Source organism: Gopherus flavomarginatus, chromosome 4, assembly GCF_025201925.1.
Source record: "Gopherus flavomarginatus isolate rGopFla2 chromosome 4, rGopFla2.mat.asm, whole genome shotgun sequence".
Taxonomy (NCBI): domain Eukaryota; kingdom Metazoa; phylum Chordata; order Testudines; family Testudinidae; genus Gopherus; species Gopherus flavomarginatus.
Window position 1 is genome coordinate 113044961 of NC_066620.1, and position 25859 is coordinate 113070819.

Sequence of the window (25859 nt, forward strand, 5' to 3'; positions counted from 1 at the left end):
ACCCTATCTGTAGAGAAGCAACAAGCCATCATAGGAGCCACAAACAAAAATACTTCAGCAGGAGGTACGGAAGAGAAATCCTTCCCTCTCTAGTTCATTCTTAGGCCCTTCATGTCTCTCAGGTTTCTATAAACATTTTGTACACAGCAGAGGGAAAAACCCACATGCAGCCAATTACTAGGCTTTTCCTTGCCCCAAGGAAACCTGACCAATCTTCTCACTTACGAAATGGACAAATAACCATGGTTCCTTTCCCCTCAGGGAAGCGATATTGCTCCTTTCCACTTCTCCAGTCAGGCTTTGCTCCTCAGGCCCATCAGGTGCAACGCTGCTCAGTCATACAAACTAAAGATCCTCTCTCTGCCAAAGCAGCCAGCCCACTAAAGTCTACTTCCTCCCTTATATTTGATGTTTCCCTCCTGTTTATTCCTTCCAGCTGGAGCATTTTGGGCAGGTGACATTGCATAGAGATGACTGCAGGTCAGATCATGAACCCTTCCAGCCCTGGTCCAGAGCAGGGTTTGTACACGCTATGAAATTCTGGGTCAAATGTGAGTACTTTACCAATGTAACCAATCTGACATAAAGGGCCAAATCTTCCATGTCTTTGTCATTTGAGTAGCTTTACCGATGTCAATGGACTGTCTGTGTGAGTAAAGACATGACCTTCAAATATACAGATACTCATTAAAAACAGTAAGCCAAAAAGCATGATGAAGGAATAAGTGTAAAAAAGAATACTATGTTTTATGCTATGAAAATATATTTTCCTAGTAGACCTTTACCATTCTTTGTTAGTTAAACTTTCCTTTCGAATTGTCCAGCAATGTTTCCATTCAAAAGAAGAGATGATATTTTCCCACAGAGAGATAAATATTGGGCATTCTCAGCTTCCTGGATTCCAGTGATGACTGCACAACACTTATAGATGGGCTCTAAAAACAACAGATATATGGGGGCAAAGAGCTTTTTCCTCCTTTCTGGCTAAGGGGCATGGTGACATTGTAAATACGTACTGGTATTTTTAAAAACAGAAATCAGAACTCTGACCCTTGATAATATATGAAATTGAAGTATCCTATCTTTATTAAGTTATAGGTAGTAGTGATTTTCTTGTCTGAAATGTCTGCCCTGATTATGATATATGAGAATAAAACAGTCAATCCACTAAAGTGCTTTTGGCACAAGTCTTTCTTCATAGGGTGACTCTAAAAGAAGACCAGGCCATCTCTCTTCCTCTCCAAACAGGGTTCTGAAGTTCATAACTGCAATGCAGTCATTACTCGATGGAAGTGAATGTGAAAGTGATCTTTTTCAGGAAAAAGATCTTGGAGTCATTGTGGACAGTTCTCTGAAGATGTCCACACAGTGTGCAGAGGCGGTCAAAAAAGCAAACAGGATGTTAGGAATAATTAAAAAGGGGATAGAGAATAAGACTGAGAATATCTTATTGCCCTTATATAAATCCATGGTACGCCCGCATCTTGAATACTGTGTACAGATGTGGTCTCACCTCAAAAAAGATATACTGGCACTAGAAAAAGTTCAGAAGAGGGCAACTAAAACAAGGGGTTTGGAGAGGGTCCCATATGATGAAAGATTAAAGAGGCTAGGACACTTCAGCTTGGAAAAGAGGAGACTAAGGAGGGATATGATAGAGGTATATAAAATCATGAGTGATGTGGAGAAAGTGGATAAGGAAAAGTTATTTACTTATTCCCATAATACAAGAACTAGGGGTCACCAAATGAAATTAATAGGCAGCAGGTTTAAAACAAATAAAAGGAAGTTATTCACGCAGCGCACAGTCAACTTGTGGGACTCCTTACCTGAGGAGGTTGTGAAGGCTAGGACTATAACAGCGTTTAAAAGAGAACTGGATAAATTCATGGTGGTTAAGTCCATAAATGGCTATTAGCCAGGATGGGTAAGGAATGGTGTCCCTGGCCTCTGTTTGTCAGAGGATGGAGATGGATGGCAGGAGAGAGATCACTTGATCATTGTCTGTTAGGTCTACTCCCTCTGGGGCACCTGGCATTGGCCACCATCAGTAGACAGGATACTGGGCTAGATGGACCTTTGGTCTGACCCGGTACAGCCGTTCCTATGTTCTTAATGCCTTTGACAGGCTTTGGTCAGCAAATCTGATCAAACATAGTCTAGCAGATAGAAACAAATGGAATAGCTTTCATCTATATTGAAGGTACTACTGCACTTAGACTGCCTAGGAACCTTTATTATTATTTTGTGTGTATCTGCAGGCATGTAATTTTACAACTAGTCCATTATATTTTACTATGTCACCCAGTGATTCTATTGTACTTTTTTTTTTTTTTTAAGTGAAACATCTGGGCAAAATAGATAAGACGGTTACTCACCTTTGTAACTGTTGTTCTTTGAGATGTGTTGCTCATATCCATTCCAATTAGGTGTGCGTGCACCACATGCATGCTCGTCGGAAGATTTTTACCCTAGCAACACTTGGTGGGTTGGCTGGGTGCCCCCTGGAGTGGTGCCGTTATGGTGCTGGATATATACCCCTGCCGACCCAACGGCCCTTCAGTTTCTTCTTGCCGGCTACTCTGACAGAGGGGAAGGAGGGCGGGTTTGGAATGGATATGAGCAACACATCTCGAAGAACAACAGTTACAAAGGTGAGTAACAGTCTTTTCTTCTTCGAGTGCTTGCTCATATTGATTCCAATTAGATGATTCCCAAGCCTTACCTAGGCAGTGGGGTCGGAGTGAGATATTGCAGAATGCAAAACTGCTGAGCCAAAGGCTGCATCATCTCTGGACTGTTGAACCAGAGCATAATGAGAGGCAAAGGTGTGGACCGAGGACCAGGTAGCTGCGCAACATATCGCCTGCATGGGTACATGAGCCAGGAAGGTGGCAGATGAAGCCTGAGCTCTGGTAGAATGAGCAGTGAGGTGGCTCGAGGGAACATGAGCCAAGTCATAACAAGTACGGATGCACGCCATCACCCAAGATGAGATCCTCTGGGAGGAGACAGGTAGGCCCGTCATTCGGTCTGCCACCGCGATGAAGAGTTGGGGTGTTTTATGAAAGGGTTTTGTCCGCTCGATATAAAATGCGAGCGCTCTATGGACGTCAAGGGAGTGCAATTGTTGCTCCTGTCGTGATGAGTGTGGCTTCGGGAAGAAGACCGGAAGGAAGATATCCTGGTTGACATGAAAGGCCAAAACCACTTTAGGAAGGAACGCCAGGTGTGGTCGCAACTGCACCTTGTCCTTGTGAAACACAGTATACGGTGGGTCCACCATGAGAGCCCAAAGCTCAGAGACTCGTCTGGCCGATGTAATGGCTACGAGGAAAGCTGTCTTCCAGGACAGGTATAGTAGCGAGCAAGTTGCTAACGGCTCGAATGCGGCAGACATGAGTCTGGTTAGAACCAGGTTGAGGTCCCAGGTTGGGGCGGGGCATCGTACTTGGGGGTATAGGCACTCCAAGCCCTTGAGGAACCTAGAAACTATAGGGTACGAGAACACGGAGCAGCCACTTTCCCCTGGGTAGAAGGTAGAGATGGCTGCCAAGTGCACCCTCAATGATGATACCGCTAGGCCCTGCTGTTTGAGATACCAGAGGTAGTCCAAGATGGTGGGGATCGAGACCTCGGTGGGAGTGACATTCTGCGTTTCGCACCAGCAGGAGAAATGCTTCCACTTGGCCAGATATGTAGACCGAGTGGAAGGTTTCCTGCTACCCAAGAGTACTTGTTGTACTGAGGCAGAACAATGTAACTCTGATTGGCTTAACCACACAGCAGCCATGCCGTGAGGTGAAGGGACTGCAGATCTGGGTAGTAAAGTCTGCCGTGGTCCTGAGTTATGAGGTCTGGGTGAAGAGGCAGGGTAATTGGTTGTCTATTGAGAGGTCGAGCAACATGGCGTACCAGTGCTACCTGGGCCACACTGGAGCGATCATGATCAAGCGAGCTCCGTCCCTGCAGAGCTTTAGCAGGACCCTGTGAACCAGAGGGAACAGTGGGAAGGCGTAAAGCAGTTGGCCTGTCCGTGGCATCAGGAAAGCATCCGAGATCGAGCCCTGGGAGAGGCCTTGGAAGGAGCAGAACATCTGGCATTTCCTGTTCTTGTGGGAAGCGAACAGGTCTATGTGGGGAAATCCCCACTTCCGGAAAACAGAATAAATAACATCTGGACGAACTGACCACTTGTGAGACAGGAAGGATCTGCTGAGTCGATCCGCCAGAGTGTTCCGAACCCCTGGGAGAAAGGACGCTACCAGGTCTATCGAGTGGGCTATACAAAAGACCCAGAGTTGGATGACCTCCTGATAAAGGGGAGAGGACCGTGCCCCTCCCTGCTTGTTTATGTAATACATGGCCGTTGTGTTGTCTGTGAACACTGAGACACAATGGCCTTGTAAGTGCTGTTGAAACGCCTGGCACGCAAGGCGGACTGCTCTCAGCTCTCGGACATTGATGTGCAAGGCCAGCTCCTGAAATGACCGAAGGCCTTGAGTGCGAAGATGTCCGAGGTGAGCACCCCAGCTGAGAGATGATGCGTCCGTCATCAGGGACATAAAAGGCTGGGGCGGATGGAACGGCATCCCTGCACACACCAGGGAAGGCGTCAGCCACCAGTCGAGGGAGCCTAGGATGCTCGGGGGAATGGTGACTATCATGTCTATGGCGTGTCTGCCCGGGTGGTATACCGAGTTGAGCCAAGATTGGAGGGGACGGAGGCGTAGCTTGGCGTGTTTGGTCACGAACGTGCAGGCAGCCATGTGGCCCAAGAGACCGAGACAAGTGTGAGCCGAAGTCGTTGGGAAGATCTGTAGGCTTTGGATAATTGTTACCATCGCCTGAAACCGAGTTGGTGGTAAGCAGGCTCTGGTGAGACTGGAGTCCAGGATGGCCCCAATGAAGTCTATCCTCTGTGTGGGAACCAGAGTGGATTTCTCTGTATTGATCAGCAGGCCTAGATGTATGACTAGGTCCCTGACGATACCTACATGATGGGTGACTTGTGTCTCGGAGGTCCCTCGGATGAGTCAATCATCCAGGTATGGAAAGACGTGTATCCAGCGGCGGCGGCGGGAGGTGGCAACTACAGCCATGCACTTTGTGGATACTTTCGGTGCTGTAGAGAGGCCAAACGGTAGGACCGTAAACTGGAAATGCTGACAGTTGGCTACAAACCAGAGGTACTGCCTGTGTGGAGGATAAATGGCAATGTGAAAATATGCGTCCTTCATGTTGAGGGCGGCATACCAGTCTCTGGGATCCAAGGATGAGATGATGGTCCCCAGGGATACCATGCGGAACTTCAACTTTATCATGAATTTGTTGAGTTCTCGCAGGTCTAGGGTAGGTCTGAGATCTCCCTTCGCCTTGGGGATTAGGAGATAGCGGGAGTAGAACCCCTTCTCCCTTTCGTCTTCTGGTACTTCCTCTATGGCTCCCATGGTAAGAAGCGTCCACACCTCTTGTAAGAGGAATTGCTTGTGAGAGGGGTCCCTGAAGAGGGATGAGGGTGGAACGAGGGGGTGAAATAAACTAGAGGTGGTACCCAAGTTCCACCGTGTGTAGGACCCAATGATCTGAAGTTAGCTGGGACCACGCAGGGAGGAAGAAGAGAGGCGGTTGAAAAAAGGAGGGAAAGGATCCTGGAAAGGAACTGGTACGCCGTCCTCGGGTGCACCTTCAAAAGTTTGGCTTTGGCCCCGTAGGCGGTTTGGAGGGACCCTGATTCTGGAGCCCTTGGGGTCCAGACCGCTGTCTACGATTGCCTCAGCCACGCCCTCTGCCGAAGTCCTATCTTGGTCTAGGCAGGGGATAAGAGCGGTGAGGCTGGGGACGGAAGGACCTGCACTGAGTCACCGGGGTGTGCATCCCGAGGGAGCACATGATGACCCTGTTGTCCTTAAGGCTCTGCAGCCTGGGGTCAGTCTTTTCAGAGAATAGGCCTTGACCGTCAAAGGGCAGGTCCTGTATGGTGGTTTGTAACTCAGGTGGAAGGCCTGACACCTGAAGCCATGATATCCGCCTCATGGCGACATCTGAAGCCAGGGCCCTGGCTGCAGAGTCAGCTGCATCCAGGGAGGCTTGGAGAGACATTCTCGCCACCTTCTTCCCTTCCTCCAAAAGGGCAGCAAACTCTGGGTGGGAGTCTTGGGGAATGAACTCCTTGAATTTCTCAACCGCCGTCCAGGTGTTATAATTGTACCGGCTGAGCACGGCTTGCTGGTTTGCCACCCTGAGTTGGAGGCCCCCAGTAGAGTATACCTTGTGGCCCAATATGTCCATGCGCCTAGCCTCCTTGGATTTTGGAACAGGAGCTTGCTGGCAATGGCATTCCCTTTCATTGACTGATTGCACAACAAGGGAGCAGGGACGAGGGTGCACGTATAGGTACTCATACCCCTTAGAGGGTACCATGTACTTCCGCTCAACTCCCCTGGCCGTGGGCTTAATAGATGCTGGACATTGCCAGATGGTATTGGTGTTTGCTTGTATCGTATGGATAAACGGCAAGACCACTCTTGTGGGAGTGTCAGCTGACAGGATATCCACCACCGGATCCTCTATCTCCGGGACCTCCTCCACCTGAAGATTCATACTCAGGGCCACCCACCTCAGGAGGTCCTGATGTGCCCGAAGATCAATTGGAGGAGGGCTCGAGGAGGATGTCCCCGCCACCGCTTCATCTGGAGAGGAGGAAGAGGAAAGGCCAGGGACAAGAGGGTCCTGCGTAGGCTCCTGTTCTTGAGTAACATCAGTCTCAGGTGGAACTTGAGACACTGCCAGCTGAATGAGAGCCTCCTTTGTACCCACGGGAGAGGGGCGGCTGACCGTTGCCTCTGGCACCCGGTGTTTCGATGGTGCGAGCGGGATGGCATTGGAGGCGCACCTTGGGCTTGATGGTATGCCCAAGGTATCCAGAATGACCACTGATGAGGTCCCTGTTCCTGGGCCTGGGTCTCCTGGAAGACACGGCCGGGCACATCTGAGCACTGTCCGCGTGAGATGACACAGATGTGTGACGAGATGGCCAAGGAGGCACTGAAAAACCCTGGGAAGGGTCTCCATCCCTAAACGACCTCTCCCTGTGTGGCCATACCGGTATCGGGAACGAGACCGGGACCTGCGACCGGAGCGGTGCCGGGAGGTCAACCGGGATCTGGAGGCTTGACGTCTGGAGCGGCTGCGAGGCGTGGTGCTGGGAACGGTACTGGGAGCTGGATCGGTGCCAAGAGTATCGGGCCGGCAAACGGGACGCTGAGCGGTGCTGTGAGTGCGACCGGTACCGAGATGGAGAGCGGTGCTGGGACTGCGAGCGGCGTCGGGACAGGGATCGGCGACAGGATCGAGAGTGCCGGTGGGACCGTGATCATGATCGGTGCCTCTCAACAGTGCAGACAGAGGGTGGCCTTACCAGGGCAGGCTTGCCTATTGATTGAATGACCCTCACTGGTGGTGCCGGGGGTTGAGGCAGTGTGGACTCCGTCAGCGCAATTAGCTCCCTCGCTGTAGAAAAGGTCTCCGGCGTGGAGGGAATTGTGAACTTAACCACGGCGTGCGCTGGGGAGCTTTCAGGCACCGGACTCGACGGCACTTGCGGGATTGGAATCGACGGTGCCAAAGCTGTCGGTGCCACGGCAGGTGTTGGTGCCGGGCGGTCCAGCTTAGGCAGGTGCTCCAATTGCGGTGCAGGTGGCATGGAAACCACAGGAGTCTTATGCTTCTTAACCCGTGGAGAGAGGGAACGGTGCCAAGCAGACAACGGTGCCGGCGACGGTCGGTGCTGAGAGGCCTTAGCGGTACTGGCTTGATCCGGTGCTGAAGAGATGCGTCTGCCTGATGCGGACTGTCCAGCGCTCGGTGCCAAGGGAGGAAGAGTAAGAGCTGCCTCCATCAGGAGCTGTTTCATACGAAAGTCCCGCTCTTTCTTCGTCCTGGGCTTAAAGGCCTTACAGATCCGGCACTTATCCGAGAGGTGGGATTCCCCGAGGCACTTAAGGCAAGAGTCGTGGGGATCTCCTGTTGGCATTGGCCTGTGGCAGGTCGAGCACGGTTTGAAGCCCGGTGAACAGGGCATGGGCCCCGGTTCCAGGTGCGCAGAAGGGGCTAATCCCCAAACCCCTCTCAACTATATACACTAACTATAACAAAGAATGAATAAAACTAACTGTATACACGAGAACTAATAAAAGAACTACGAGTAGCTAGGGAGGCAGAGGTCAGCTAAGCCACGCTCCGCTGTTCCAACGATTCACATGGGCGATAAGAAGGAACGGAAGGGCCATTGGGTCGGCAGGGGTATATATCCAGCGCCATAGCGGCGCCACTCCAGGGGGCGCCCAGCCGACCCACCAAGTGTTGCCAGGGTAAAAATCTTCCGATGAGCGTGCACGCGGCACGTGCGCACCTAATTGGAATCAATATGAGCAAGCACTCGAAGAAGAAATTTTAGATATTTCTGATGAAGTGGGCTGTAGCCCATGAAAGCTTATGCTCAAATAAATTTGCTAGTCTCTAAGGTGCCACAAGTACTCCTGTTCTTTTTGTAGATATTTTAGAAAAATCAACAGACATATCCCCCAATTGACTGTGGAGCAGCAGAAGTCAATCTAAATTCTTCTCTGCCTATAACATGATGTGTTGTAGGAAGCTATGGAAGGAATTTCCAAGTCAGCAATGCTTGTACACAAGATCACTATTCAACCAGCATATAGCTCAATTTTGGAGGATAAAGTTAAGTGTTTGTTGTTGTTACTGTATGAAGTTTACATTAACAATTTTAACTTGGACTAAGATTATCAGAGGAAGCACACTTTTGTATGCTGAAAAACTAAGAAAACAGAAAATCTGAAGGATTGTTTCATGATATAATTTGAGGAAACATTAGAATAATGTAATTTATCCAGAAGATAAAAAAAACTTGATTCTCCACTACAATGCACCTTATATGGTCATTTACACCTGTGCAAAGTGGGTACAAATGCTACTCTTCTGATCTAATAGCATTTTACACTGGTGTAAATGACTACACAAGGTGCAATGCAGTGGAGAATTGGGTTCCAAATATCATTTTGTCTTGTGTTTGATAACAAGGAGAATAAGATTTCAGACAACAGTAGAAATGGCTGCCAGATGTGATATATATAGCAATAGTGTTTTTTGTTCTATAACTCACTTGATTAGTGGTTGGGAGATGTTAGTCAGGCTCTTCCATGTCACAGAAGGCTAAGTTCAGGCAATACAAGCAAATGGCAAAAGTCATGTAAAAGTCACTGATAATGTTCATGACAATGTACACTGAAGAGTGAAAAATAAGTCATATCATTGCCATCATTTATAACAGGAATTCCAAAAATTTACATGTGAGTGAGGATTCAGATATTCTTTAGAATCACCCAAAAATTCACAAGTAAATCATTTAGCAGGGAAGACAACATGGACTGAAAAACAGAAAGTGAGAGCAAGTTGGTAACTGAATACAGACTTAAAAAACATTGGGGAAAGTGAGAGGTGGCCAAAGGGACTCTATGTATCAGTGTACTGGAATATCAAAGATGAGTCACCTTGTAGATGAGTGTTGTTTGCCAACTCATACTGGCAAATGGCTTATTTGGTACAACTTACAGTAACCAAACTGTAGTACACATATGTGCCACAGAGAAAGTCATCTGTAGACTAAAGAGGGAAAGAAAGGTTTTAAAGAGATACAGAGGAGGTAACTCAGCAGGAAGTGGAAGAGAGACTCAGAAAAGGGGCAATACAAAATAATTCCTCCAACTGTGGAAAGTTCTAGGAGGGAGATGAACAGGAGACCAAGATTGGAAGACTAGAGTGAACAGACAGTTAAAACCAACAGGGCAATTTTGAAATGGAGATGGAGAGGGACAGAAAGCTATTGAAACCATGTACAACTGTGATGGTTCTCAAGAATATCCAGGACTGTGAATCTCCTTGTTATCTATTGCCTTCAGCATGAGCAAGTCTAGCTTGTGCTTAGCTGGGATTAGCTCCCTAACACCACCAGCCTTTTAGATACTCAGGCACTCTCCTGTGGGCTAAACCAGCTCTTACTTTGTCTTGCAGTTTAACAATAGCTGCATCCCACTTCCTGAATCCCTTTGGAGAGTTCTCCTGTGATATCCAGCCAATATCACTAGCTACTCAAAGAAATACCCAGACAGCTGTCCCCAAAGGATCAGAGAACTTATCAGCTTGCAAGATTCAACTCAGGACCAGAACTTTCCTTAATATCACAGCTCTTCACTATATTTATAATGAAAAAAAAAGAATAAGTTTATTATCAAAGATTTAATGTTCAAGTGAGGAAGGATATTGGAACAAATGCTATGATTTAGTTTTATATCTAACATTTTTATAGACTAAACCAGGGATCATCAACCTTTGGCACATGGGTTGCCAGGGTAAGCACCCTGGCAGGTCGGGACGGTTTGTTTATTTGCTGTGTCTGCAGGTTCGGCCAATCACAGCTCCTGCTTGCCGCAGTTTGCTGTCCCAGGCCAATGTAGGGTGCAGGAAGTGGTGTGGGCTGAGGGATATGCTGGCCGCGGCTTCTCACAGCCCCCATAGGCTGGAGCAGCAAACCGCGGCCAGTGGGAGCCATGATCATCCGAACCTGTGGATGCAGCAGGTAAACAAACCGGCCTGGCCTGCCAGGGTGCTTACCCTCGCGAGCTGCATGCCAAAGGTTGCTGATCCCTGGACTAAACATTAGGTTACCCTCCAGTTTGAAGAAGTTGCTCATCCGAAACCTTTTGCAGCTTTTCAACCAATGTTGGCCGAGATGCTGTTTTCATGGATGTAAACACATGACCTCCTTATTTTCTATGTGCAGGATGAGGGAGTGTCTTCTTTGCCTTCTACTTATACCCCCAAAGTTCATTATCTTTACTCAGAGACAGGATAACCACCTGTGGCTGTTTTTCCTGTGTGCTGCTTTCCTGCTGACTTCGCATGCAAAAGAACATCCATTGTTTAAGCTTATAATGCTTAATTTACATCTTGACCAAGAGATAGGTGAACAAACATTTGTCTCACAGAAAACCTGTTTTGTCAACTCTGCTGGGGACTCAAACCTTGATATAGACTCTGAGAATGTATTTTCAGTGTATATACAAAACTCCTTACATAGTATCTGCACATACATTTCACAACAACATTAATGACCAGTGTGACTCCAGCTTTTATTTAAGACCTCAAATGACATTCTTTGAACCAGAATGTGCATAAAATAAGGAAATTTCTCTAACCCTCTTGCCAGTTGGCATTAAGGAGTTCTTGGGTCACAAGAACTAAGTGGAAAGCAAGGAGAAAAAAAAAAACATTTGCCAAAAAAAAAAAAGAGTATAGGAGCCAAAATATAGCAAAGACACAAAGCATATAAAAATCATACATACTTTGAAAAAACATTGCCAATAGAAACTCTAGTAGATAAACTAGTAAAACAATATAATAAATTAACTCAGTAATAAGTCACTGAATGTTGCTATTTTCTCTTTTGCAATACTATGGTTGGTGATGCTTTTGCAAACTAAGTTTTCCACTTGCATTGTTTTTGCATATATAGGGTTTTGGTCACAATGTTTTTTCATCCTATACTTTTGTCTTTGTGGTTTGGTTGCTGTGTCTTTGTCCCACACTGTTTTTGTTTGTTTGTTTTGTTTCCCCCCCCCTGCTTTGTATTGACATAGAAACAGTGACAGAGGACAATGGTAATAAGATTCGACTTCCTGCAGTGAGACATCCAACGCTATTCTCACTTCACTCACTATTCTCTTGCTCCTATTAGATTCTCTGATGTTTACAAAGTGGAGATTTAGGAAAACTATAAAAAAGGAGCTGTGTTAGTCAAGAAGGAAAGTGGTAATGGCAAGGCCAAGAATTTCAGAAGGGGAAAGGACAAATTTAGGCAGTCTTCCAAAAGAGGTTAGAGAGAGTTTTATAGACAAATGGAATGTAGAAGATAAAGAGAGGTGGGAGGATCAAGGATGCCTCCTAGATTTCTGGCTTTAGAAGCAGTCTGAGTTAGCATAGAGAACAGTGAAATCAGAGAATGGAAGAGAGAAGATTTTTCTTTTTTGTCATGAAGGATTTAATTCTATGAAGGATTAAATAATAAGAAATTATGGTTGCATTCAGGAGATGACAATCAAGGCAGATATGAGTGGGTGATACAAAATGCTGAGAGTGTTATGGAATTGAGCAATATCTGCACACAAATGATGTACACTGTAGATACTAGTGATAAAGATGTTACGGACGGCCAGGATATATGGGGAAGCCTGCCAAGGGTAGAGCCTTGAAGCTCTACATAGAGGAGAAGGGGATGGGAAGATGGAAAGCTTCTGAAAAAGAATGAAAAGTGAGCAGTTCTAGATAAGTACGTTTCCAACCACATGAGTACGAGTTTTTTGCTCAAGATGATAAAGCAAGAGGAGGAGGAGGAGAGAAAGAGAGTGTATCTTCTCTACAGTGGGGATGTACACTGGTTATAGGGGAGGAGGGGAGTTAAGGCTATAAGATGAGTTTCAGATTTAAATGAACCTAACATTTCAAAGTGAAATTTGGTTCAAGTTGCTGAGTTTCACCTGGTTTCCCAAGCTGCTTCAAAACACCATGAAACCCAGCCAAAACTTACCCTGGCTTTTTGGGAGTTTGGCTGTACTAACAAGTTAATATAAAAACTCAATAATCTCCAGCCCAAGCCTTCTCCCCAAACTTGGTGCTTCCTACCTCAGACTTGTTCAAACCCAGATTATTGTCTATAAAGGTTTCAGAGTGGTAGCCATGTTAGTCTGTATCAGCAAAAACAATGGTGTCCTTGTGGCATTTTAGAGACTAACAAATGTATTTGGGCACAAGCTTTCGGGGGCTAAAACCAACTTCATCAGATGCATGGAGTAGAAAATACAGTAGAGAGGTATAAATATACAGCATATGAAAAGATGGGAGTTGCCTTACCAAGTGTGGGGAGGTCAGTGCTAATGAGCCAATTCAATTAAGGTGGAAGTGAACTATTCTCAACAGTTGACACGAAGGGGTGGAAATCACTTTTGTAGTGCTAATGAGGCTAATGTAATCAAGGTGGCCCATTTCAAGCAGTTAACAAGAAGGTGTGAGTATCAGCAGGAGGGGAATTAGTTTTTGTAGTGACCCATCCACTCCCAGTCTTTATTTAGGCCTAATTTGATGGTGTCCAGTTTGCAAATTAATTCCAGTTCTGCAGTTTCTCATTGGAGTCTGTTTTTGAAGTTTTTTTGTTGAAGAATTGGTTCCTGTGTTAGTAATTTTTGCTGTGTGGTGTGTAGTTGCTAGCGAGTATTTGCTTCAGAATGAGGGGTTATCTGTAAGTGAGGACTGGCCTGTTTCCCAAGGTCTTGTGAGAGTGAGGGATCATCCTTCAGGATAGGTTGTAGATCCTTGATGATGCACTGGAGAGGGTTTAGTTGGTGGCTGTAGGTGACGGCTAGTGGCATTCTGTTACTTTCTTTGTTGGGCCTGTCCTGTAGTAGGTGACTTCTGGGTACCCTTCTGGCTCTGTCAATCTGTTTCTTCACTTCCCCAAGTGGGTACTGTAGTTTTAAGAATGCTTGATGGAGATCCTGTAGGTGTTTGTCTCTGTCTGAGGGATTGGAGCAAATGTGATTGTATCTTAGAGCTTGGCTGTAGACAACAGATCATGTGATGTGGTCCGGATGAAAGCTGGAGGCGTGTAGGTAAGTATAGTGGTCAGCAGGTTTCCAGTATAGGGTGGTGTTTAATGTGACCTTCACTTATTTGCACTGTAGTGTCTAGGAAGTGGATCTCTTGTGTGGACTGTTCCAAGCTGAGACTGATGGTGGAATGGAAATTGTTGAAATCCTTGTGAAATTCTTCAAGAGCCTCCTACCCATGGATCTAGATGATGAAGATGTCATTAGTGCCGCGCAAGTAGAATTGGGGTGTTAGGGGATGAGAACTGAGGAAGTGTTTTTCTAAGTCAGACATAAAAATGTTGGCATACTGTGGGGCCACACGTGTACCCATAGCAGTCCTGCTGACTTGAAGGTATAAATTGTCCCTAAATCTGAAATAGTTGTGGGTGAGGACGAAGTCACAAAGTTCAGCCACCAGGTTTGCTGTGACGTTATCAGGGACACTGTTCCTGATGGCTTGTAGTCCATCTTTGTGTTGAATGTTGGTGTAGAGAGCTTCTACATCCATAGTGGCTAGGATGGTGTTTTCTGGAAGATCACCAAAGATCTGGTGTTTTCTGGAAGATCACTTCCTCAGGAAGTCAGTGGTGTCTCGAAGATAACTGGGAGTGACTATTCTCCACTTGTTGTATCCAGATGGAGTTCATGAGACACCTGCAAAAAGGTCAGTAGGACTCAGATTGTCCCAGGTGGAACAACTGTTAACAGGCTAGGTCCACAAGTTCATTACTCCCTTGTCAGTATCAAATCATAGAATTTTTAATGGTTTCAGTGTGAAACCATAGATTATGGACAATAAAGCATACCTTCCAGCAAATATAGGCCAAGCATAGCGATCATAATGAAACCAAGTAAATTCACAGTGTTAGGTGTCATCATTCACTTTTTTTGTGAAGCTCTAATCAGACTTCACCAAAAATTAGTAAGAATCCAACAAAGACAGGACTGCATTACAATAGAAATGTGAAAGGGCTTTCAAAGTTAAATACTGGGACCCCTGTTTGGGCATATAGTCATTCTGATGCAGATGGCAACTTAAAACACATCTTACTGAAATATCAAAGAATAAAATATTCCAGTGCAATAGCCAACATGCGATTAACAGACAGGATTGAAGGTTTGGATGACTACAGTAAAGAATATCTGTTTTAAAAAAAAAAGAAAAGAAAAATCTCCTTAAGAACCAACAACTCCAAATTCATCCCAAATACAAGAGGATTAAACTAAATGAAGAGGTCTGGCAAGATTAACAGAACAAAAACAAATAGAATAAAAGAATATCTTTTCTAGGATTTCCTAAGGAAAGACTGTTAAGTGGAAAGTAATCTGGAGAGGAAATGTTAATTACAGTTAATTACAATAGGGAGACTAATTATGAAGAAAGTTTTTTGTCTCCCTTAAAATGGTATCGTAAGCAGTGTAAGATGGAAATAATTAAAATGTATCCACACTGGCAGTATGATATGTTAATTGTATAAGTTAAATAGTAATATGCTAAAAAGATCAAATACAGTAATTTTATACCAACTGTCCGAAAATTTAAAAGCCAGTGTTATGGTAATAGTTAAGAAATTAGATGAGATGTGTTGCTATACTGCCACCTAGTGTTGAGGTGGATAATTGTACTTGCCACTTAAAACCTTCCATCTGAAACATCAAACTGCTTTACATATATTAATTAATTTAGTATCACGACAGCTTCCTGAGCTAATGCATATTAGTCTTATTTTACTGATGAGGACAGTGAGGCACAGAGGTTACAATACATGCCCCAGGAGACACAGTGGATGAAATCCTGACCGTACTGAAGTCAATAGAAGTCTTTCCATTGAGTTCATCAGGGCCAGGATTTCACCCAGTAAGACTGTCAGACTCAGGCAGGACCTGAACCCACGACTCCTGACTCCCAATTCTCTGGCAATTAAACAAATAGATTTAACTAATTCCTTATGTTTAAACTGTATATATTATGTCATGCCATACACTGCCAATGTAGCTAACGTACTGGAATACAAACTGATATAAGGGATTTTTCACAACTTTTTTTTATTTAATTACAGTCAATTTAAACAGGTTTCAGAGTGGTAGCCATGTTACTCTGTAACAGCAACAACAACGGGGAGTCCTTGTGGCACCTTAGAGACTAAATTCATTTAAATAATGGCCATTTAAAATGAATAATAGAATTACCAATTAAAATTCTAGAAGATTTAAAATCCCTAAAAATACTAGATCTCAGTGGTTTGCTAACTTCTGGTTTCAGCTTCAGTCCGTCTCCACAACTGGTACCTTAAAGAAGTCATGGCCTGAACTCCTTAAAGCACTTGAAAGCCAGAAATTGGATAAAATTGGATAACTCTAAAAAAGGCTTTCAAATGGACTACAGTCTTTCCAGATGTTTGTTTCTGAAGTTTTCAATACAAGAAACTGTGATTTCAAAGGTAGCTTATATGGCTTTGGTGAAGTGAAACACCATAGAAAATTTTGAAGGGCTTCTGGATCTTAGGAATGTTAGCTCCTGGAGAAGAGGTGTCCACATTAAGAAGACGAAAACAAAGACAACTCTACCATGATAAACGATACTTGCCCTTATTCAGGAAGCACATAAGCATGTTGTCAGGGTTCCCTCCCCACTCTGAGATACAAATCTGGGGACCCACATGAAAGACCCCCTTAGCTTATATTTCACCATCTTAGATTAAAAACTTCCCCAAGGCACAATTTCCTTTCTTTGTCCTTGGATGGTATTGCTGCCACCACCAAGTGATTTAAACAAACATTCAGGGAGGGGCCACTTGGAGCCCTATCCCCCAAAAAATATCCCCCCAAACCTCTTCATCCCCTTTCCTGGGGGGAGGCTTGAGAATAATATACCAACCAGATAGGTTAATAAGGTGAGCACAGACCAGATCCTTGTATTTTTAGGACACTAAAAACCAATCAGGTTCTTAAAAGAAGAATTTTATTTTTTTTTAAAAAAGTAAGACTCACACCTGCAAAAACAGGATGGAAGATAACTTTACAGGGTTTATAAGAAGATTTAAAACACAGAGGATTCCCCTCTGACTTTGATTACCAGTTACAAAACAGGAATAAAATTACCTCTTAGCATAGGGAAAATTCACAAGCTAAAACAAAAGATAATCTAATGCATTTCCTTGCCATTACTTACAATGTATGTAATTTTAGAAGTATCATTTCAGGCTCTTGTTAGAGTTGGTTTACCTGCTTGGTCTCTCTCTTTGTCCCGAAAGGGAACCAACAAAAAGACCACCAACAAAACCTTCTCTGCCCCAGATTTGAAAGTATCTTCTTTCCCCATTGGTCTTCTGGTCAGGTGCCAACTAGGTTAATTGAACTGATTAACTCCTTACAGGTAAGTGATTCTTTACCTCTGGCCAGGAGGGATTTTATGTTACTGAATACATAAAGGTTATTACCCTTCCCTTTATATTTATGACACATGTACTTAAATTTATGCATATGTCAAATAGAAGTCAATGTGTTTTAAGCATGTGCTTAAAGTTAAGCATGTACTTAATTTCAACCCTACTCAGGAAAGTGCTTAAGTGCCTTCCTGAATTGCAATCATTAACATTAGCATCTCCACAAAGATTGAACTGGTATGGAAACTAACCTACCTTTTCACTCCTAAACATTGAAGCACTTGGGTAGGAAGGCATATGTAAGCTTGCACTGCTAATTACTGTGTTGTACTTCTTGTTCTTCTTTAAGAGACTTCAGTTTACAAGACTGCCAGAGTCAAGGACTGCTCCTTTCATAGCATTAGAAACCTGACCCTGCAGAGCACAGTACAAGAAGTGGAGGGTGCTCAGCACCTTGCAAGATTGAGCCCTAAATTTACCATAATTTTGTGATAATCTTAGGCTTTTAAAGGCTTTCATTTCTCTTATACATTCATTTTAAAATTACAACTGTATAATATAGTAGGGGAAAAGCTAAAACATTTTTTCTTATGTTTTCCCCCCTTGGCCTATTACTTCAAAAGGCCAATGTCACTAACAAATTCCACTGTGGCTGTTGTCATATAAATCACACTGGTTGGGCCTTGTAAACCTGCCCACTTTATAATATATTATAAAGAAGAAAAAATTATTATCAAGGTAAAATAACCTATTATGTAATTCTGTTACAAATTTGACTTTTATGCTTCATTACTGGAAGTTGCTTTACATCTATCTTTCTGTAGTTAATAAACTTGTTTCAGTGATTTACCTAAACCAGTGTGTTTGGACTGAAGTGTCCGGGGAAACCTCCATTTGGGATAATAGGATTTTTGCATATCGTTTTCTATTAATAAAATGGCAGACTTTATATGAGTTTGTATTGTTCAGAAGAGAGCTGGGCAGTACAAGACCTACATTTCTGGGGAAACTCTGGGACTGGGAATTGGCTGGTGTTTCTCTGCAGTGTAATTCAAGAGTGGCTGGCTATAGCAGTTATACTATAACTGGGAGTAATTAACATGCTGGAGGTTGTTTGTGAATAGACCAGGAGTGGTAACTCTCACCATGAAGCAATGTAAAAGGCACCCCAGATTGAAGAACTGAGGGAACAAATCTGTTCATCAGTCCAAATTGTACTCTGAGTAATGTCACAGTGTCATAATTGTACTAAGATTAACAAAATGTGTTTTAATAGTTTGCATATAACTTTGACAAATGTAGGACCTAAGCTTTCAGAAATCTTATGGACTTGATCATGCAATCCTTACTACTTGAGTAGTTCTTTTGAGTGCTGTGTAGGAACTCATAGACTAGAATAAAGTCACTCCTTAACCTTCTTTTTGTTAAGCTAAATAGATTGAGCTCCTTGAGCCTATCACTATAAGGCATGTTTTCTAATCCTTTAATCATTCTCATGGCTCTTCTCTGAACCCTCTCCAACATATTTCTTGAATTGTGGACACCAGACCTGGATACAATATTCCAGCAGCAGTTGTACTAGTGCCAAGTACAGGGGTAAAACAACCTCTCTACTTCTACTTGAGAAACCTGTTTATTCATCACAGGATCACATTAGCTCTTTTGGTCACAGTGTCACATTGAGAGATCATATTCAGACCCTTAAATCTTTTTCAGTGTCACTACTTTCCAGGGTAGTCCCCCATCCTATAAGTACAGACTACATTCATTGTTCCTTGATATTTACATTTAGCCATATTAAACTGGACACGAACAATATGCCAGGGGTTCTCAGACTTTTGAACCGGTGACCCCTTTCACATAGCAAGCCTCTGAGTGCGACCCCACCTTATACATTAAAAATACTTTTGTATACATTTAACACCATTATAAATGCTGGAGGCAAAGCGAGGTTTGGGGTGGAGTCTGACAGCTCGTGTCCTCCTATGTAATAACCTCACAACCCCCTGAAGGGTCCCGACCCTGTTTGAGAACCCCTGCAATATGCATTTTAGCAAGCAATCCAGATAGCTCTATCAGTGACCTGTCCTCTTCATTATTTACCACTGCCCCATTTTCTGTCATCTGCAAGTTAGTTACTTAATTTCAAACTAGAACACTAATTCTTCTGCCTGCTTAAATGAGCCAAGATTGGGGAAAGGAAGCAGGAAAGGGGGAGATGAGATTCTTCATATAATTGATTTACTCAACACAGCCAATTTTTAAAAAAGTCTTGGGAAAAGCTTTTATATACATATTTTACATATGTACTTGGCTATAGGTTTCACTCTGTGTCCCTGGAACTGAATTTTAGCTGTATCCTTGAGAACAGTGGCACTGTCATCCAGGAATACAAGTTTTAGTGGCATCTCTAAAGTGATACAAATGGCATGGAGTTAGTTGAAAACTGACTTTGGAATTGAAAGGGTGTGTGATTTCATTTAACCAGGCTTTTGGAAATATTTGATTATATTCATCCCTGATGTAACTTTATTGACTTCAGTGGAATTACAGCAGGGATGAATTTGGGCTTCTAGTACTGGAAATCTTGACCTTCCTAGAAGACTTCCACAAATGAGAAATGACATCATTTATTGTGCTGATTTTTTTGGGCTATGACTCCAGAAAGGATTTATTCCCTATTAGAACAAATATCATACTGATTGCCAGGAGGTTACATTGAGAATGGAGTTTCCAGATTATCAGTGTAGGTACACTGAAAAACTCTGGCATTTATTGACATATGTGAGTCTGTGCTATTTATAACTGAGGGAGACTGAAATTGTCTCCTCACTGAAGTTAATAGCAAAATTACCACAGACTTCAGTGGGGACCATGATTTCTTTCATTCAGAGACTTTCTTTTAACAAGTTAATTTTCATCATTAATGCAAACACAGAGCTTGTAAAAATTTTAACTTTCTTCCCATCAACCAGTGACTTAATATTGAAAAAACGTTCTGTTCTCTGCAGTTTTTGGCAAACGTTTTTCTTTTGGTTTGCTTGACTTCCAGTTTCATGCTTTTGAACTGAATTTTACTGGGCCATCGCCTATTAGAAGGGCAACAACAGACACCAATTAGGGACTTCCCAAATAACAACAGTTTACCTGGTGGAAATACAGTGACGTTCCCGTTTTGCAAAATATTGTCCTTGCTTTAACAGTGAGATGTTGAGGTCTAGAGAGCGTTTTAAATAATACAATATTATTCACTTTATTGCTTCCTACGTCATCTACCTTTCCCCCTCCCCCTCACAGGGTTAGGCCCCGCCCTGGCTGGGGCAGTGGGGTGTGCACTGCCCTATCCTGTGCCTAGCGCCCTGCTCAGCCACTTGCGAGACCAGGAGTGCGAGGTTCCCGTAGGCCAGTGCGGAGACCCGGGCTTTGGGGCAACCCCGCAATGCCCCGAGCAGACCCCTGCCGCGGCCAATCGCCAACCCCACCAGGGGTCGGCCCCGGGGGTATTAAACCAGCGCAGAAGAGACCACTTGCACCGTCCAACAACCGCCGCCCTGAACACTATGGCGCCTGGCTGGGCCGCAGGCATCATAAACCCCACCGTCAAGCGCCGCGCATGCGCATCGCTTCTTGTCCGCATTTCCCCGCGTGGCGTGCACTGCCTCACTCTCTGGCGCATGCGCCTTTTCTCCCCCAACGGCCTCCCGGAGTTCTAAGGAGCGCACGCGCGTTTCCTCTTCGGGTCTCAGTAGTGGAGCATGTGTTTTCGTTGCCGTTGAGGTGGGAAGCCTGCGAAGAAGTCCCGGATGTACACGACTTCTCAAGGAGCTGTTCGCCCCACGTTAGGCGCATGCGCATTCTGCGGAGCGTTGTTTCCTTGGCAGCTGTTGTTTGTTTTCGGCAAAATTAGCGTAAGAGACTGCGACGGGGGATGAGGAAGAAACCAAGTAGCGGGGGGGAGAAGCGGCCCTAGCTCGAGGGTTTGCCGGAGACCCGGTCAAAGTGAGTGAGAGCCCCTGCCCCGCGCGCGCTGCCGTTTGCTGAGGCACCGGGACTGGGAGAGGGGATAGGAGGGGAGTGGGAGCTGGGGGGCTGCATCTCTGCCTGGCCGCCTCTCCCATCCCCGTTCCCTGTGCCCCGGTAACTGCACAATGGGTCCCCGGCTGCTGATGACACTGGCCTTGCACTGCTGATCTAGTCCCCAACTTTCTAATCGCACAAAACCCAACGCCCTTGCCCTGCCCCCTGCCCCGAGGCCCCGCCCCTACCCCTCCCTCCTTCTCTCGCTCTGCCCCACCCTCTCTGTGCTGCAGCCTGGGGTTGGAGTGGGGGTGTGTGTGGGCTCTGGGATGAGGAGTTTGGGGTGTAGGAGGGGGTTCTGGACTGAGCCTGGGGCAGAGAGTTGACGCTTGGGAGGGGGCTTGGGGCGCAGGCTCTGGGAAGGAGTTAGGGGGAAAAATATGCATGACACATTAATTATGCTCACACATAGTGGTGCCAAATTCTCCCAGAAGTAGTGTGGGTATTGCGGCTGTGGAAGGGAGGCAAGGGGAACTGCTATGCTGTAGGCCATTTCCAACCCACCTGCCTTACCTGGGCCCTGCTGCTTTCCCAGCCCTCAAGACAGGTTTCTGAGGAAGGTTGTTTGCCTGCCCTACAGGGAGTGAAATCCACTCAGCCTGCCAGCACAGACCTACCTGTTCTTCCCCACGCGAACCTGCCTTGCCTCTTTGGAGGAAAATAAATTAGGGATGTCTCCCCTTGCTGTCATGAGGCCATGCTGCCCAGAACAGTTCTGGCCCCAAATATTGGTGGTGAAGTTGAGATGAGTGTACAAAACTGAGAATGACTGGCAACACAGATTGTACTGCAGAGCCAGTTTTTTAAAAAGGCTCCAGAGACCATTCTGGCTGTTACAGGCTGGTAAGTCGAAAATCAGTACCAGGGAAATTGGTTGAAACTGTAGTACAGAACAAAATTATGAGTCACACAGGTGAACACAATTTGTTGGGGGAAGAATCAACATGGCTTTTATAAAGGAAAATCATGTCTATTGAATTCTTTGAGAGAGGTCAACAGACATGGACAAGAGTGATCTGGTAGATATAGTGTATTTGGATTTTCAGAAAGCCTTTGAGGCGGTCCCTCACCAAAGACACTTAAGCGAAGTAACTGGTCATTAGATAAGAGGTAAGGTCCTTTCATGGATCAGTAACTGGTCAAAGGGTAGGAATAAGTGGTGAGTTTTCAGAATGGAGGAAGGTATGTAGTGGGGTTCTCTAAAGATCTGTACCCGGACTGGTGCTGTTCAATGTCTTTATTAAAGATCTGAAAAAAAGGGAAAATAACGAGGTAGCGAAGTTTGCAGATGATACAAAATTGCTCAAGATAGTTAAGTTCAAAGTAGACTTTGAACTTAGACAAAATAGAAGAGTTACAAAACTGGATGGCTGGGCAAGAAAATAGGAGATGAAGTTTAATGTTGATAAATGCCAGTAATGCATATTAGAAAACATAATCATAACTATATATCCAAAATCATGTGGTCTAAATTCGTTTTGACTCAGGAAACAGATCTTGGAGTCATTGTGGATAGTTCACAGAAAATATCTGCCCACTGTGCAGGAACCATTACAAAAGACATAGCTAATAAGAAAATATATGTCATAATGCCACTATATAAATCCATACTGCATGCAGTTCTGGTTGCCCCATGTTCAGAAGGATATATTAGAAATGGAAAAGGTACAGAGAAAGGCAACAAAAATTATTAAGGGTATGGAACAACTTCTATATGAGGAGAGACTGAAAAGACTGGGACTCTTCAGCTTGGAAAAGAGATTACAGTGCGAAGTGGGGATATGATAGAGGACTTTAAAATCATGAATAAAATGTAGAAAGTGAATAAAGAAGTGTTGTTTACCCCTTCACATAATGCAAGAACCATGGGTCACCCAATGAAATTAATAGGCAGCAGGTTTAAAACAAACAGAAGGAAGTATTTCTTCACTCAGTGTGTGATCAACCTCTGGAACACATTGCCTGGGGATACTGTGAAGACAAAAACTATGACTGTGAAGGGTTTGGGACATAGACCATGTATGAGATTTCTCTCGCTGGCCCTATTAGCAACTACACATTGCAAACATTATGCTAATTCTTCTATAACAAAATGTGTAGGAGTGGAGAAGAAGCACTGAGTAATTACATAGTAACCCTGTGGTCTAGCGGAAAAACTACTGGACTGTAACTGTTCCTTACTCTGCCACTGGGCCTGCTGGATGATCTTGGGGAAATCACTTCACCTTTCTGTGCTTCAGTTTCCCACCTGTAAAATGAGGATAATAATGTAAAGTTTTTTAAGATTAACCAATGAAAACTACTATATAAATGTTATGTCTTTAATTATTACTAGGCTTGGAAGGATTAGATTTTTATTGGTAAATGTCAATTTCACTGTACACACACAAACCAATGAAAAAATATATCCACTTAAAATAATAGAAATTTACAGATAGGCAGAGAGAGAAATGCTGCTTGAGAAATAATTAGTGTCTGGTTTAAGGATATTTGCTCTGTATATTTTGACGTGATGTTGAAATCTCAATGTCTACTGTCATTGAATAATTACTGTCTGACACACTCCCTCTCCCCCCAGTTTACACAGTTACAGGAAATTAAATCAATTAAAACAGGAAAAATGCCTAAAATAAACATTGATACTTGGTCAAAATTGTATATGTAAAAAAAAAAAAAAATTAAATGGAGCCAAGTCTAATTATTACCTACACACAGGAGCATATAAACAGCAAACCTAGGTGAGAACTACAACTGTCTAAATGACCATTAACTCCTACCAGCAACATTTCACTTTCTGTTTAAGAAAAACTAGGAAATTAAATGGCAAAATACTTCATTAGCACAGTTACATTTTCCCAGTGATAGCTCATGCCCTTTTAGAACATTGATTTCAGTAAAGTCTCAGACTTCTGAAAGTCAGGAAGGCAGTGTTAAGGTAAACTCATGCAACCTTAATTTTGCCCTCTTTGAGCGATGCCCCAATATGTCCATAACACACATGCTCCTACTCTTTCTTTTCACTGTAATGGACAGCTGCATTTGCTGTACATTCAAACACCCAGCCTGCTACCTCAACAGAATATAACACTTGTAATATTTAAAAACTACTTCATACTCTTTTCATAGCCCTTCACACTTGCACATAAGATGCCACCTTAACGTACTTTCCTCAACCTATCATTAAAGCCACAGACGGCTCTCATATCTGGCCTTACTACTGACAGTATCAGTGCCCTGCCAGTTCTGTATTTAAAAGATGCAGAGTGGAAACTCAAGGTTTACATACACCTCTTTCCTTTAATAAAACACATGCAGGGGAGAGGACTCAGACCCAGATCTTCTCATATTGCAATCGCAGCTCTGTAATGTTCCTCAAACTAATCCCCAGGTCTCCTAATATCACAGTCACAGCTCTTCTAAGCTCCTCCACCTTATTCCTCTTCCAATTAATCTACACCTAACACAGCGAATGCAGCAAGAGTGCATGCAGATCATTCTCAGTGCTATTGTCACCTCCGTGGGTGTAGAATTAAGGTTGCATAGGCATTTATCTTAACTCTATGCTTACTGGCTTTCAGAAGTTTGAGTTTTGCTGAACTTAATGTTCTGGGAGGGCATGAGCTATTACCAGGTAATCTTAACTCTGCTTTAACAAAGTGTTTTGCCATTTAATAGATTGAGCTCCTTGAGTCTCTCACTATAAGGCATGTTTTTCAATCCTTTAATCATTCTCATGGCTCTTCTCTGAACTCTCTCCAGTTATCCGCATTCTTCTTGAATTGTGGACATCAGAACTGGACACAGTATTCTAATGATGATCTGTACTAGTGCCAGATGAAAAGGTAATGTAATCTTGATACTGATATTTCCCTGTTTCTACATCCAAGGATTGATTTAGCCCTTTTGGCAATTGCATTGGCTCATGTTCAGGGGATTCTCCACCATGAACCCCAAGTTTTTTTCAGAATCACTGTTTCCTAGGATAGAGTCCTCCATCCTGTAAGTAGGACTACATTCTTTGTTCCTAGATGTATGACTACATTTGTCCATATTATTATTAATGTTTGTTTATTAATGTATATTATCATAGCACCTAGAGAACCTGGACCCCATTTGCTTGGCACTGTACGAATATAGAACAAAAAGACAGTCTCTGCGTCAAAAAGCTTTCTCTCTTTTGTCTAGTTTCCTCTTTTGAAGTTAAATGCTATTGTGGTGTGTTTCTTTGGTATTTTTCCTTCTACAAGGATGTTAAATTTAATTACATTATGATCCCTGTTATTGAGTGGTGCAGCTATATTCATCTCTTGGATGTGCTTGTGTTTCCATTTAAGACTAAATCAAGAATTGCCTCTCCCTTTTTGGGTTCCAGGACTAGCTGTTCCAAGAAGTAGTCATTCTGCATCCCCTCCTGAGGTGACATTTCCCAGTCAATATGGGGATAACTGAAAACCTCCATTATTATTGCGTGTTCAATTTTGTAGCCTCTCAAATCTCCCTGAGCATTGCACAGTAACCATCACCATCCTTGTCAGCTATAGACAGTATGTTTCTGCTGCTATACTCTTATTATTCAAGTATGAAATTTTAAAATTTCTATCTATAGAGATTCTGTGGTACAGTTTGATTCATTTAAGATATTTTACTATATTTGAGTCTATGCTTTTTTCATTAGGGG

The 25859-nt window shown here is 43.9% G+C and overlaps 1 protein-coding gene across 5 annotated transcripts in view; it reads left to right on the top strand.

The window, feature by feature from the left end:
• Nucleotides 1-20764: 20764 nt before the first annotated feature.
• AHI1 (Abelson helper integration site 1) overlaps nucleotides 20765-25859 on the top strand; it is a 197158-nt gene continuing 192063 nt past the window's right edge. For 2 of the 5 annotated variants that reach the window (XM_050949466.1, XM_050949471.1), the window contains exons 1-2: nucleotides 20765-21012; nucleotides 24941-25023. The gene's annotated coding sequence lies outside the window, so the exon portion shown is untranslated. Of the gene's footprint in view, nucleotides 21013-21060; nucleotides 21104-24940; nucleotides 25024-25859 lie in introns of those variants that run through there. The other 3 variants (XM_050949468.1, XM_050949469.1, XM_050949470.1) reach the window with 3 other exon arrangements.